The sequence below is a fragment of the Cryptomeria japonica genome, chromosome 7 (assembly GCF_030272615.1).
Source record: "Cryptomeria japonica chromosome 7, Sugi_1.0, whole genome shotgun sequence".
Classification (NCBI taxonomy): domain Eukaryota; kingdom Viridiplantae; phylum Streptophyta; class Pinopsida; order Cupressales; family Cupressaceae; genus Cryptomeria; species Cryptomeria japonica.
The window spans coordinates 272463173-272477521 of record NC_081411.1 but is presented as its reverse complement, the minus strand read 5'-3'; positions in this window follow the sequence as shown (position 1 = coordinate 272477521).

Here is a 14349-nt window from a genome sequence, read left to right as displayed (position 1 = left end):
TAATATTTTTTAATATATGGCCAATGATGATATATTATGAATGAATATCAAGAAAATCAATAATTGTATTATTGGTGATATAATGAATAGATTCAGATTCTAGCTATTTGTTTTATAAAATAGATAGATTTGACTGAATCTGGTCTAATCGTGTTAGACAAATAATTTGGATAATGAGTTCAATACGAATTATGCTCTTGATTTATCGTAATACTTATAATAAATAAAAATAAAACAAAGATCTAGATCTATTTTTAGAGAGGCAGGTCTAGTATCTATTTGAATAGAAATATGTATATAAATTCCTCATATGGAAGGAGATTTCTATTACCATTTTGAAAAATTAAATTGATCGATAAGAGTTGATTTTAGACTCAATATCCTCTTCTTCCTCATCTTCACCAACTGGTTCATCCAGTGCCATGAAGAGATCAAATTTTATGTCATTCTCATGGTAGTCATCTTCTAATGTACTTCCTTCATTTGCGTCATCATCTTCAATAGTATAGAGGTTGTTCTGCTTTCAGTAGCCTCTTCTTCCTTACCGGTAGACATTTCTTTCTCTATCTTTGCTAGCAGATTTGTTGAACTCTCTTGACTCATCTCCACTAATTTCATTGTAGGGACATTTTGCAGAAAAGTGTCCAACCTTACCACAGTTGAAACATTTGAGTGGTAGCTTTCCTTTATACTTATTGGATCCTCTTTTGAGATTTCTGACAAAGTTTGCTACCTCTGCATCAAAGTCTTCACTGGATCCTTTATGAGCAACTACTTCTATGCCTATTTGGGTGGTGTTGAACTCTGCTTCTTTCCTTGAGGAAGCATCATCGACCGTTCTCATATCATAGGCTGTTAGTGAGCCAAATAGTTCATCCATTGAAAAGATCTTTAGATCCTTGGCTTCTTCTATGCAAGACACCTTTGTATCATACTTAGGTGTAAGTGACCTGAGTACCTTTTTAACAAGGATCTCATCTGCAATATCTTCTCCAAGTCCTTTGATGGTATTCACAGTTTCATCAAATCTGTGAAGGTAGTCTGCAATCTTTTCATCATCCTTCATCTTGATGCCTTCAAGTTGGCCCCTTAGTGTTTGTAGCTTAGCCTCTTTAACTTTTACATCTCCTTCAAATAACCTCTACATTTTATCTATGGTTTCCTTGGCAGATGCATAGTGCATGACCTTGACAAACTCATTATTAGATAACCCACTCAAAATGGCATGTTTGGCCTTTGCATTGCTCTCATACTTCCTCTTGGCATCTAGATCAGTGGGAGGAACACTAGGGACAACATACCCACTTTTGACAGACATCGAAACATCAAAACCAAGGGAGGAAATATAGGTCTCCATTGTTCTGCTCCAAAAGGAATAGTTGGATCCATCAAACATTTTGAGGAAGTAGACTCATTTCTTTCCATTGTGTTCTAAGTCTAGAATCTACCCAAGGTTTAGAGATAACCGAGAACCTATGCTCTGATACCAATTGTTGAATATAGAGTACCACTAAGAGGGGGCTAATCAGTGGTTCCTAAAACTCTTTTCTCTTTTAAGGCAACTTTAGAATACTGGTTGTTATCATAAGTACTAAACAATCAAACCAGCAAAGCAAATGATGAGACCAAAGAAGATAGTCACACAAATGCAACCCACAACACCAGATGTACAAGGAAAACCCAATATGAGAAAAACCTCAGTGATAAATATTGCACCAACCCAAGGAGCACCAACCCCTACACCAAGATCAAACTTGGTGATGTTTATTGAAATACAATCTAGATATAGTTATGGACTCTTGTTGCAAATGAATTCTACAACTCTTTGGTCAAATAAATCTTTGTCAGTTATGAGATCACTCTCTCTGATTCTTGGCCTCTCTTTTCTCTCACACTCTCACAACACACTGTGTCACACTTGGATGCCACCTTGCTCAACCACACCTTACCAGTTTGCTCAATTGTTGAACCTGCTATAGTTATATTGGTACTCAATCACTGTCGGCTACATCCTCTCACTGGTATGCTTGTTGACTCACTCTGCAACCTATTTAGAATAAATTATAAGGAAGATGATTCTTATCTGCCCTCAAGCTCTCTTCACTCTTCTTTTTCTCCTCAAGCATCAATCTTTTATGTTTCAGACTTATGTATTACAGTCATCGATTCTCGCCAAGAATGTATTCAAACACTATCGTTTTAGGTTTTCCTTTTCCAACTCAATCTGAATCGCCTTTGATTTTATTTTATTTTTAGGGATATGATCTTCGTGACAATGATCAATCACTAGTAGAAATTCGCATTCCAATGTGCATTTTCTAAATCTATTGGTCTGCACCATGATTTTTTGCTCTTCTCTGTCACTCGCTATTAATGGCTTTTCTATTTTCTTCACCTAACAGGTATGAATATCAAATATTTTGCAAGATCAAAGCGGTTGCTTTTCCAGCTTGCCTTCCTCAAGCCACAATCTTCTGGCATCCTTCGTGACTTGTGGGTTGCTCATAAAAGCTGACTTGCTTGCAAAATTGTTACATCGATGCTCACTTCCCAAACCTATGTAATACCTCCACCTAGCATCCAGTTTTCATGCTTGTCGATATCCACCATTGCTCGGCTTCCTATGTCGTTTTGACATATTTTATCGACCAAGGTTGACCACCAGTTTAGTCTATCTTGCCAGTATGACCATCAAACATCCTTTTTGTTCTGTTCACCAGTTTTTGTGCCTTCATAACACACAAACAACCTTCATCCCAGTTTATGCCTTATCGGTATGCCTTCTTTACCAATAGATGACCCAAGTCATGTGTATCAGTGGCCTTCCTTTTGTTTTCTCACTCTCATGCGTATTTCCATCATATCTATCACCACTTCTTACTTATTGGTGACCTTGCCAAACCGGTTGACATCAATTACAACTTAATGTCAAATGCCAACACTAACAGTGTCTTTGTAATCTCCTAACAGGGATGGCTCCTCACTGGGCATACTTTAGAATAGTGTAGATTTTGTGAGTTTCTACTCACACCTTGGTTTTCTCCCATTGGGGTTTCCACGTGATAAATATTGGTTTTTGTGTGTTTTTGAATTTATGTGTGCATGTTTCTTATTAATGTTGCTTATACTAATAAGTATTAAGTTTGAATAGAAGTTTTTATTAAGTTTAAATCTGGAATAAACTGCTATAGTGCTGATTCAGCCCCCCTCTCAGTCACAAGTTAATATCAACATAGATTGTTGTTAGCACTCCCCTTTCTGAATCCTTTCTCCTTTAGGTATTGATCTAGCCTTGACTAGCATGCTCTAGGAGCTTGCTTTAAACCATATAGAGATTTCTTCAATCGGGACGCAAAGTTTTCATCATCATGTAATAGAAACCCTTTTGGTTGCTCCATGTACACTTCTTCTAAATTTCCATTAGAGAAGGTATATTTTACATCCATTTGATATACCTTATAACCCTTGTAGGCTAAAATTTTTGGAAACATCCTAATTGCTTCTAATCTAGCTACCGGTGAAAATGCTTCTTCAAAATAAATGCCCTCTACTTGACAGTAACCCTTGCACACAAGTCTAGCTTTATGCCTAATAAATTTACCTTCTTCATTCATCTTGTTTCAGTAGACCCATTTGGTGCCAATGATGTTCTTGTCTTCCGGTCTAGGGATTAATTCCCAAGTCTTGTTCTTATCAAACTACTGCAACTCTTCTTCCATGGCATCCATCCATTTATGACTTTTGTTGGCCTCATTGAATGTTTTAGGTTCTACTTCAGTCATGAGGCAGAAATTGACTTGTTCATCATTTCGGGCAAGTCTTCTCCTAGTCTTCACACCATCACTCTTATTACCTAAAATCTTTTCTTTTGGGTGGTTTTTCTACACATACCAGTTAGGGACTTTATTGGATTCACTAGTACATTTGGGCCTAATTTCTGACAGCTAATTGTCGGATTTCCGATGACCAAACGTCGGTCTTCCGACAAACTTTACCGTCGAAAACTTATCGTCGGAATTTCTGATGATGCCATTTCCGTTGAAAATCTGATGGAATTTTTGACGTCCATCTGACATGGCAATGATGTCAGATATACAGCATCCTCATCGGACGTTCCATTAGTTGTCGTCGGAATTCCGATGGCGAGAGATGATGTGGGTCAAACGGCTTTGCTGTCAGTGAATGAAAGCATTGAACAAGTTCTATTTTTAAAAATTGCATTAAACATTTTAATTTATTTGATTCAGTGTTATTTGCAAAAAAAGATTATCAATGATGTTTCCTTTCTCCAATAATTGTCTAGGATCTTTCCGTTAGATAATATGCAACATCGAATGACTAAATTTTTTCTGTACAAATGCTTATTTAATTTAATTATTATCTGAGTGTGAATTAAAATTTATATCTGTACAGAAGTAGAACATACAAGCTTTAGAGTCATGTGCAAGAAAATTTCATAAAAGAAAGCAAGCAGGCATTATCTTGAATGACATAGAAACAAGCTCATCAGCTGCCTAGAAGAAAGCAATTGGAGAAAAGAAGAGGAAAGTGTTAAAGGGTGATAAATAGATAGAGAGTATGCAATACAAACAAACAATGTCTGGAGTGTCTGATGTGACATCTCTAATTTATATCTGGACAAACTAACTGGTTTTGGAGTTCCCGCAAAACCTATTGGGCCACGCTTTGGAGGAAATAAATGTGTTCATGCAAGGAGCACCTTTTTTCTATTATGAGAATGATGGTTTTGCACTGAAGGATATTTGGAAGTCAATATCCAAAAATTTCTATAGTGTGGAACAAGAGTTGGCGAACTCGAAGTATAATTGTCAACTTTCAGAAGACCAAGAGGTTATGTACACAATCTCCCAATAGAAGAGCAATTTCAAGAATTACCTCTCCCCCCCATGACTATTTAGGAATCACTTCCTCAAACAAAGGACTATTGGCCTCCATGGGATCAAAGAAAAAAATTAAAGCATAGACTCTAGACGATGTGGTGGTGTCCTTCATGAAGAACTCTACAATATAATTGAAAATTCATGAGGGAAACTGCAAGATAGTGAAGAGAAATACAATATTGAAAAGTGGGAAGAATGGATCTTGGTTTGGGTGGGGCCAAGTTAGGTGGCTCCTCTAGAGGTTGACTAGATAGAAATCATATTAGGATTTGAAAAAGATCACACTCATGGAACTTCATGTGCGAGTGATCGATTGTGGTGTTTGGGTAATGCATTCCAAATAGATATAGTTGCATGCCATCAGGATAAAAGTCTTTAATCAAGACATTACCCATTTGGAATGCAACTGTATCTATTTGGAATGCATTACCTAAACACCACAATCGATCACTCGCACATGAAGTTCCATGAGTGTGATCTTTTTCAAATCCTAATATGATTTCTATCTCATCAAGCTCTAGAGGAGACACCTAACTTGGCCCCACCCAAACCAAGATCCATTCTTCCCACTTTTCAAGATTGTATTTCTCTTCACTATCTTGCAGTTTCCCTCGTGAATTTTCAATTATAGTGCAGAGTTCTTCACGAAGGACACCACCACATCGTCTAGAGTCTATGCTTCATTTTTTTTCTTTGATCCCATGGAGACCAATAGTCCTTTGTCTGAGGAAGTGCTTCCTAAATAGTCATGCGGGGGAGAGTTAATGCTTGAAATTGCCCTTCTACTGGGAGATTGTGTACATAAGCTCTTGGTCTTCTGAAAGCTAAAAATTACTTCGAGTCTGCCAACTCTGGTTCCACACTATAGAAATTTTTGGATATTGACTTCCAAATATCCCTCGGTGCAAAAGTATCATTCTCATAATAGAAAAAAGGTGCTCCTTGCATGAACACATTGATTTCCTCCAAGCATGGCCCAATAGGTTTTGCAGGAACTCCAAAACTAGTTAGTCCCTCTGGACATAAATTAGAGACGTCACATCAGACACTCCAGACATTGTTTGTTTGTATTGCATACTATCTACCTATTTATCACCCTTAAACACTTTCCTCTGCCATTCTCCAATTGCTCTCTTCTAGGCAGCTGATGAGCTTGTTTCCATGTCATTCAAGATAATGCCTGCTTGCTTTCTTTTAGGAAATTTGCTTGCACATGACTCTTCAACTTGTATGTTCTTCTTCCTTACATATATAAATTTTAATTCACACTCAGATAATAATTAAATAAAATAAGCATTTGTAATGAAAAGATTTAGTCATTCGATGTTACATATTATCTGATGGAAAGATCCTAGACAATTCTTGGAGAAAGGAAACATCATTGATAATCATTTTTTGCAAATAACACTGAATCAAATAAATTAAAAATGTTTCATGTAATTTTTAAAAGTAGAACTCGTTCAATGCTTTCATGCACCAATGACAAAGTCATCTGACCCACACCATTATGCATAATAGAACAAATCAATATAATAGGCTATTATAAAGAATATATACAAAAATATGAAAGAAAATTAAAATACCATTACAAACCCATAAACCATTAAATAGTGAAAATAGATATAAATTTGTAAATGTCTCCCTATAAACACCACAACCATAACCAAAACAAAAAAAATTCTTACCCACAAAAACTTAGCTGATGAGTTGCAAGTCTCCAACATCTTTCAGATGATCAAACCGTTTCTTAATTTTGTTCTTCTGGTTAGTCAATGTATTTAGTTGCATGTTCAGATTTTCTATTTGAAGCCTTCTATTTCCCTATATTTGAGACATAATAAAATTCTTGTGAGTAGGAAATTGATTCAGGAGTTACGTGTGAAGAATTTGGCAAAGTAAATGATGACAATCAAACTCAAATTTTATCTATCTTGATTAAAGAATTTTATCTTGATGGCATTAATAAAAGTTCTTTCTCTTTTTTTTGGTGATCTCTGGAGCAGAGGTTGCTTTGCATCGACCTGGGATACATTTAACTTGTGTTGTATCTGCGGAAATATGTATCCTAGGACGATGCAATGCAACCTCTGCTCCACCAATACCAGATAGAAGATAAAGTACTTTAATTTAAAGCCATCACAATAAAATGCTTTGAAGATCTCAAGCAATATAAAAGGAAGCCTACCCTGTCATTTGAAGGGGTTTACCTACAATTCAAGTGATCTCTTAATTATTAAATCAATTCAATTCCAAGTGAACATGCAATCAAGCATTCATCAAGAATTGAAGGAGAAATCAAGTTAATAAAGATATTTAATGAAGATATCATCTTTTAAATTAAGAAATGGGCAGGAGATTAAGAATACAAACCTTCCATATTGCACACTTCAAGATATATTAAAATCAATATAAAGTGTATTCATTTAGGGACCTTTCATTAAATATTCTCAACTTACATATCATAAAAGGATCTTAAAATATTCATTGTTTATAATGATCAGAATTTGGTTGTTCCATACACCTTCCTTTACTATTTTAATAATATCATCGACCAAAATATTGTGCAGCAGTAGTATGGAGTGCATTTCATCTATTTTATGTCTAAATATTTCATCATACCACTTTCTTATCAAAGGTGACTGATGATTGCGGTGTTTGGGTAGTGCATTCCAAATAGATCTAGTTGCATACCATTTATCTATCTTGATTAAAGAATTTTATCCTGATGGCATTAAATTAAAGTTCTTTCTCTATTTTTTGGTGATCTCTGGAGTAGAGTTTCCTTTGCATCGACTTGGGATACATTTAACTTGTGTTGTATCTGCGAAAATATGTATCCTAGGACGATGCAATGCAACCTCTGCTCCACCAATACCAGATAGAAGAAAAAGTACTTTAATTTAAAGCCATCACAATAAAATGCTTTGAAGACCTCAAGCAGTATAAAAGGAAGCCTACCCTATCATTTGAAGGGGTTTACCTACAATTCAAGTGAACATGCAATCAAGCATTCATCAAGAATTGAAGGAGAATTCAAGTTAATAAAGATATTTAATAAAGATATCATGTTTTAAATTAAGAAATGGGCAGGAGATTAAGAATACAAACCTTCCATATTGCACACTTCAAGGTATATTAAAATCAGTTTAAAGTGTATTCATTTAGGGACCTCTCATAAAATATTCTCAACTTACATATCATAAAAGGATCTTAAAATATTCATTGTTTATAATGATTAGAATTTGGTTGTTTCATACACCTTCCTTTAGTATTTTAAAAATATCATTGACCAAAATATTGTGCAGTAGTAGTATGAAGTGCATTTCATCTATTTTATGTCTAAATATTTCATCATACCACTTTCTTTTCAAAGGTGACTGATGATTGCGGTGTTTGGGTAATGCATTCCAAATAGATCTAGTTGCATACCATTTATCTGTCTTGATTAAAGACTTTTATCCTGATGGCATTAAATTAAAGTTCTTTCTCTATTTTTTGGTGATCTCTAGAGCAGAGGTTGCTTTGCATCGACCTGGGATACATTTAACTTGTGTTGTATCTACAGAAATATGTATCCTAGGATGATGCAATGCAACCTCTGCTCCACCAATACCAGATAGAAGAGAAAGTACTTTAATTTAAATCCATCAGGATTAAATGCTTTCAAGACATATATAAGGTATAAAAGGAAGCCTACACTGTCATTTGAAGGGGTCTACCTACAATTCAAGTGATCTCTTAGTTATAATATCAATTCAATTCCAAGTGAACATGCAATCAAGCATTGAAGGAGAATTCAAGTTGGTGCAGGTGCATTTGGAAGTCAAAAGGTCTCAATGAAGCCATTAAAGACTTTTGAAGGTCTTAGGAGTGAAGAGCCAATCAATTATGATGTCTTAAGGGGGCAGCCTTAAACAACACACACTAAGCTTTGACTACTTAGGTGTGTTGTGGGCCCATTCCTTCCCTTGATGTCCCTTCCCGTCTGTTTCCATTAAAAAGACAATCATCGTTAGCATTTGAATTCAAACAGTGTTCTCGTGTTTGACTCCATAGAACAAAGCAAATGGCATAAGAAAATCTCATCTACCTCACAATTGTCATAGAATACCTCCCCAAGGAGATATTCTCATGTCCATTCCTGCTTTATGCATCAAAGAAATGTGATCTAATGGAATGCTATGATTGTAGAATATGCACAAGATGTGTTTGAAATGGATTTAGAAACTTCCAACCAAATGTGATTAGTGAGTATAGATGTTGTAGTGCAACTACCCAGGTACACATGCATGCAAAATATGTAAGCTTAGATAAGGCACATGAACTATTTGACATAATGCCTCAAAGATCACCCAATATCCAATGATGGTTGGGAGAAAGAAAACATCAATTTTTTGATAATCTTAAATATTTCTTTATTCATCACTATAAATCTATTATGAATTTAGTCTCAATATTGTAGAAATTTATTCTATTATGAATGCAATATTTAGGGATGTAATCTTTATATATATATCTTAATTAGGAAAAGGTCCTGATAGAATCCCCAACTAATTAATCTAGAGAAAGATACCACTAAAGAAAGAAATTCAATCCTCACCACTATGGTCTTCAAGGCTTTTAAGACACTTGGATTCCTATTTTGGCCGGCTTTTCCTTGACCCTATGTTAACATAGTAAACTAGTTTGAGAGAATCTATTGGGTGGGAAATTGTGTATGGTTGAAATTATTTTCATGCATGGAAAGTGATTTAAAGTTTGGACCAATAGAGGATAAGTATTTCTTGAACCTTCAAGGACATGTGTAGAGCACCACATGGATGTTTCTCCATTATTGAACTCTTTGAATATGTAACTAAATTATTTTTGGTTGATGACACAGTAAGTGTGGTATTTGTCTTTTCAATATGTTGTGGATAATATTAATCAAATATGGAATTTTTTTGATGCTATATACACTATGTTTTGGATTGAATTTAGGTAAGTGAAGAGGTAATGGAAGAATAAAAGAGGTACACAAAGGAAGAAGAGTGAAATAAGTGGTTTGGGATGGAGGTTACAAGTATATATGATAATTCGTATGGATAATTTGTTGTCTATAAAGAGGCAAATAAGCTATCACAACTTCAACATGAATGAATGCCTCATCTACAGAAGCAAAAGGTACCTCTAATGGTTTCAAAATTTGTCAAAATAGTTATGATATACCAAATAATCAAGTGGAATATCCTTTAGGTAACTAATATTATTTTCAAACTATTTGTTTTGATTTTCATCATATCCTTTCCATGTGCATTTCCCTTGGTTTTTGTCCCATTTTTTCTTTATTTTATTCAAAACAAAATTTATAGATGCCTCTACTTGTCTCACCACTCATTAATTGTTTGGGATTTTCATTCCACTCACGAAGGTTGGCATCTATTCTAAGACTTTGTGTCATGGCCAAGCTAAATGATTTTCCTCTAGTTTCTCTCCAATCTAGTCACCTAGTAGCATGTGAAATCTATCTCTTCCTAATTATTATTCTCTCCATCTTGTTAATGACCATTTCATTAATGAATCATTCCTCATAATTTTGGATAAGTGAGACAATGTTAGCTCAAGGAATCTTTTCAATCCTCTTTCAAGATTCTTTCCCAAGTAATAATCTTGCATATTGGAAAATAAATTACGCTTTTATTTTTCCAAGCTACTCTTCCTTATAATGTTTAGATTTATTCTAAAGTGCTCATTGTGACTCATGTTTACTAATCTTCCTATTAGTCTCATTCCAATATCTCCTACAAAAATATGGAATGATTACATTTATATTTTATTTGTGTCTCCTAAATATCCACAAAATTTGGAACAATAATACAATTTTTTAATAATATTTAATTGTAAAAGAAAGGATTAAAATGGAACTAAACACTCTAAATAAATTAATCAGGGTTAAAGGGATAAACTAGTATCAATTCATGAAGGCAAGATCTGTTATCTCAAAGTTAATAGATTCATGCAAGAAAAGAAATATTAACTCAAAATTAGTACAAACCAAGTGGAAACTATGGACCCACTAATCTTATTTGTAACCACTTGCCACGACTATATTATGATAACTCTCTTATTGATAATAGAGAGTATCTAATACATTTATTAAGACCCAGATTATGGTCATGGTAGACCACACAAAGAATGACTTCCATAGGAGGCTAAGAAGGTGATCCATGAACAAGAGTTTATTTCATTCAATCCTTAACATTAACTATCATTAAGGTGGAAGAATTTAGTGAACAACCTCTTATGCTACCTAGGTACCCTAATGTCATATTCTATTAGAATTAAACAAGTAGTTAGAGTTCATTCTATTTTTAAATCCAAGCATAGAGGGGGGACTATAATGATCCATCATCATTGAGTGTTTTTAATTAGATAAGAAGGGATTTTGAAAGGGCTCTGATCCCTTGTGCAAAGAGAAAGATGAAGCATTAATCCCAACAAAACAACAAAACAAAACAACTCCAAAACAACAAAACAACAAGAGGCGGAATAACTAAAGCAAAAATTAACCATCCTAAAATCAGGGTGGTTTAAAAAATTGATCCAAAGCTCTTTGATTGAGCACAAAGGAAGGACCCTTCTCTCCAAATCCTATTTTCTTGAGACAATGAAGGGACATAATATCATTGGCACATCCATCATTAGAACCCAAAGCATTATATATCCTTGAACAATCCAAAGGGGAACTCCCTTGATTAGAATCAATATTTTGAATCTCCTAGGAAATAGGGAAAGCTTTATCCTTATTTTTCTCCTTACAAGCATGACAAATAACCAAAGAGTACTCATACTCAAACTTCTGTACCAATTTTCCAAATTTAGAGATAGGTTAATCGAGGTAGGGATAGCTTGATCGCCATTGAGTGAGGATGCCAAGAATATCTTTGATATAGATAAAAAAATGGGATTAAACTAGGGCTAAAGGACCCATCTACACAATAGCAATCATATGACAAGAGTAACCACTGCCATGAGATATGAAACTTAAAACAATGTGACAAAGATATTACTATGCATAACTTGAGAAGATAGTGAGAAAGTATGTTTATGTGACTAATTTAGAGATTTTTTTGGAAAATTTTGCCAAAAAATCTGAATTTAGACAAAGTGATTATTGTACTACCTTACTTTGTTTTGTCTTAGCTTGAAAAAAAAAGTCTAGTTTAGATTATTTTCCTATAAAGCAAAATGCTCTAACAATATTGTTATCAAATGGAAATATTTAGAAGCTATTCCATATGATATTCTTGATAAAACCATTTCTTTTATAGAATCTAGAAAGGTAAATATTTTAAGATTTGACTATGGAGATAGCCACCCAAGATCTAGAGGTCTAATGGAAAGCACAACAAAATGAGAAGATCAATATGACACGAATAAACTATATTCCTATCAATGAATGCAAGTTTACAATATGAATGAATTAGATTATAAATAGAACCTCTTGATTATATAGGTCAAGATGAGACATGTAGGATATCATAAGATTATGAAAGTATCTTAACCTTATGATATGAGACATAAAGTGATAAGTATCCTATGTATATCTTAAGTAAACTTAAATGATAAGGCATAAAAATGACCTAATAGTGGAAGTAGCTAGATAATATCCCTATTACACCAACAATTATTGCTACTTGTTCTTTGATTCATCTCATTGATATGGCTCAAATTTAAATAATTCATTTCATCAATCAGAACAAATATATTCAAAATTTTACTAAGCAATAAAACAAGTCTCGTGATCCTTACTTTCCTTAAACTGGCCCCTTTGGTTACTAGCCCTTTACTCACAAGCATTACTCTCACAAAAAATACAAACTCATTTTTTTGTAAGTGATCCTTTAATCATCATCATTTTCATGCTCCGAGCACACTTACCTTTGCAAGTGCAAGTATCCCAGTCCTCGATCCAAAACTATAATCTACTATATTTGCAACAAGCTTTGCCACATCACTTCAAATTGCTCTTGTAAGAACACAATTGTTAAATTAGTCTACATGGCTAATGCAATATCATGGAGGGGTGTAGTAGAAAAAGACATATATCTCTATAAACAATATGACTTTTTTGAATCTGTTCTCAAAGATCAATGATAAAAATAATGAAGATAGGGTTTTTAGTATGATATATGAATTAACTGAACTACATACTATAAGAATGAATAGGTCTCAAGAAGATCAAGGAAGTAGAGGAGAGAGGATCTCCCCATACTAGTAACACATTTAGAGGAAGGTAAATCACAATCTTCTTTTAAAACTTTTATAGTGACTCTACAAGGTACTAGACCTTTCCTAATTTCTTTCAAATTAGTAAACTAATGAAGACTAGTTAATAAATAAGTTAACTAGGAAGCCAAAACTCCTTCATGAGATTCATATAGAAGGCCAATATCTTAATTGCGCAAATGGGATATAGAAGTGAAGAAGAAGATTTTGAAGAACAATTTTGTGGAAGATTCGAAGAAGGGTGTTCTTCTAGCCATCCTACCATCATTCTTAATTTTGAAGAAACGAAAGATGAAGAAGCAATTTCCCATATTCATAATTGGTTCCATTTAAGAAATCAAGAAAAGCAACCTACACACCTTGAACCTAAATGTACAAATTGAAGGACAAGATGACTTCTTCCTCCGTCTGTAGCTCTTAATGCTATTGACGAAGGCCTGGGTGTCGCCGTTTACACAGCCCATTTTAGGCTCCCTTCCAGTCATCCTCGCTAGTTATGTGCCAACCCTTGGCACTTTGTGCTCGTGGCACTTCGTGCCCCTGTTCCCCACTGTGGCCATGTTTGTCACACCAACGATCTTCCCCGCCATGATTAAACCCACAAGTTCACTACAGAGGCAGGACAAATGAGAGGCGGGATTCTGTAAAGAGGCGAGATTTATGAAATGACTTGGTCTTTTCTTTTTTTTTTAAGTAATGCATGCAGTTGTCAGAATTTTGACGAACGTGGGCACTTTTTCTAAAAAAACCCTAATGTCATTGCCAATTCCTTCTCCGTCGAAACCAAATGTTGCATTATCATCGGAATTCCGATGAAATCGGGCATTTTTTCCAAAAAAAATCAAGTTTGATCACAATATACCTTCTTCGTTGGAAACCTCCGTAGGAATTTTAGGCTAAATGTATTAGTGATTCTTCTTCTGGTTCATTGTATGACTGATCTTCTTAACCCTCATCACCGAAATCATCATACCATTTGACTTGTTCTTGTCTTCCTTTATGAATATCCTCATCAACTCTTACATGCACACTCTCAATGCCTCATCTTATTCTTTTGTTGTAGCATTTATAGGCCTTACTATTAGTTGAGTAACCAAGGAAGATCCCTTCATCATTCCTGGAATTAAAACTACCTAAACCATCCTTATCCCTCTTGATAAAATAATTGCTTCCAAATACC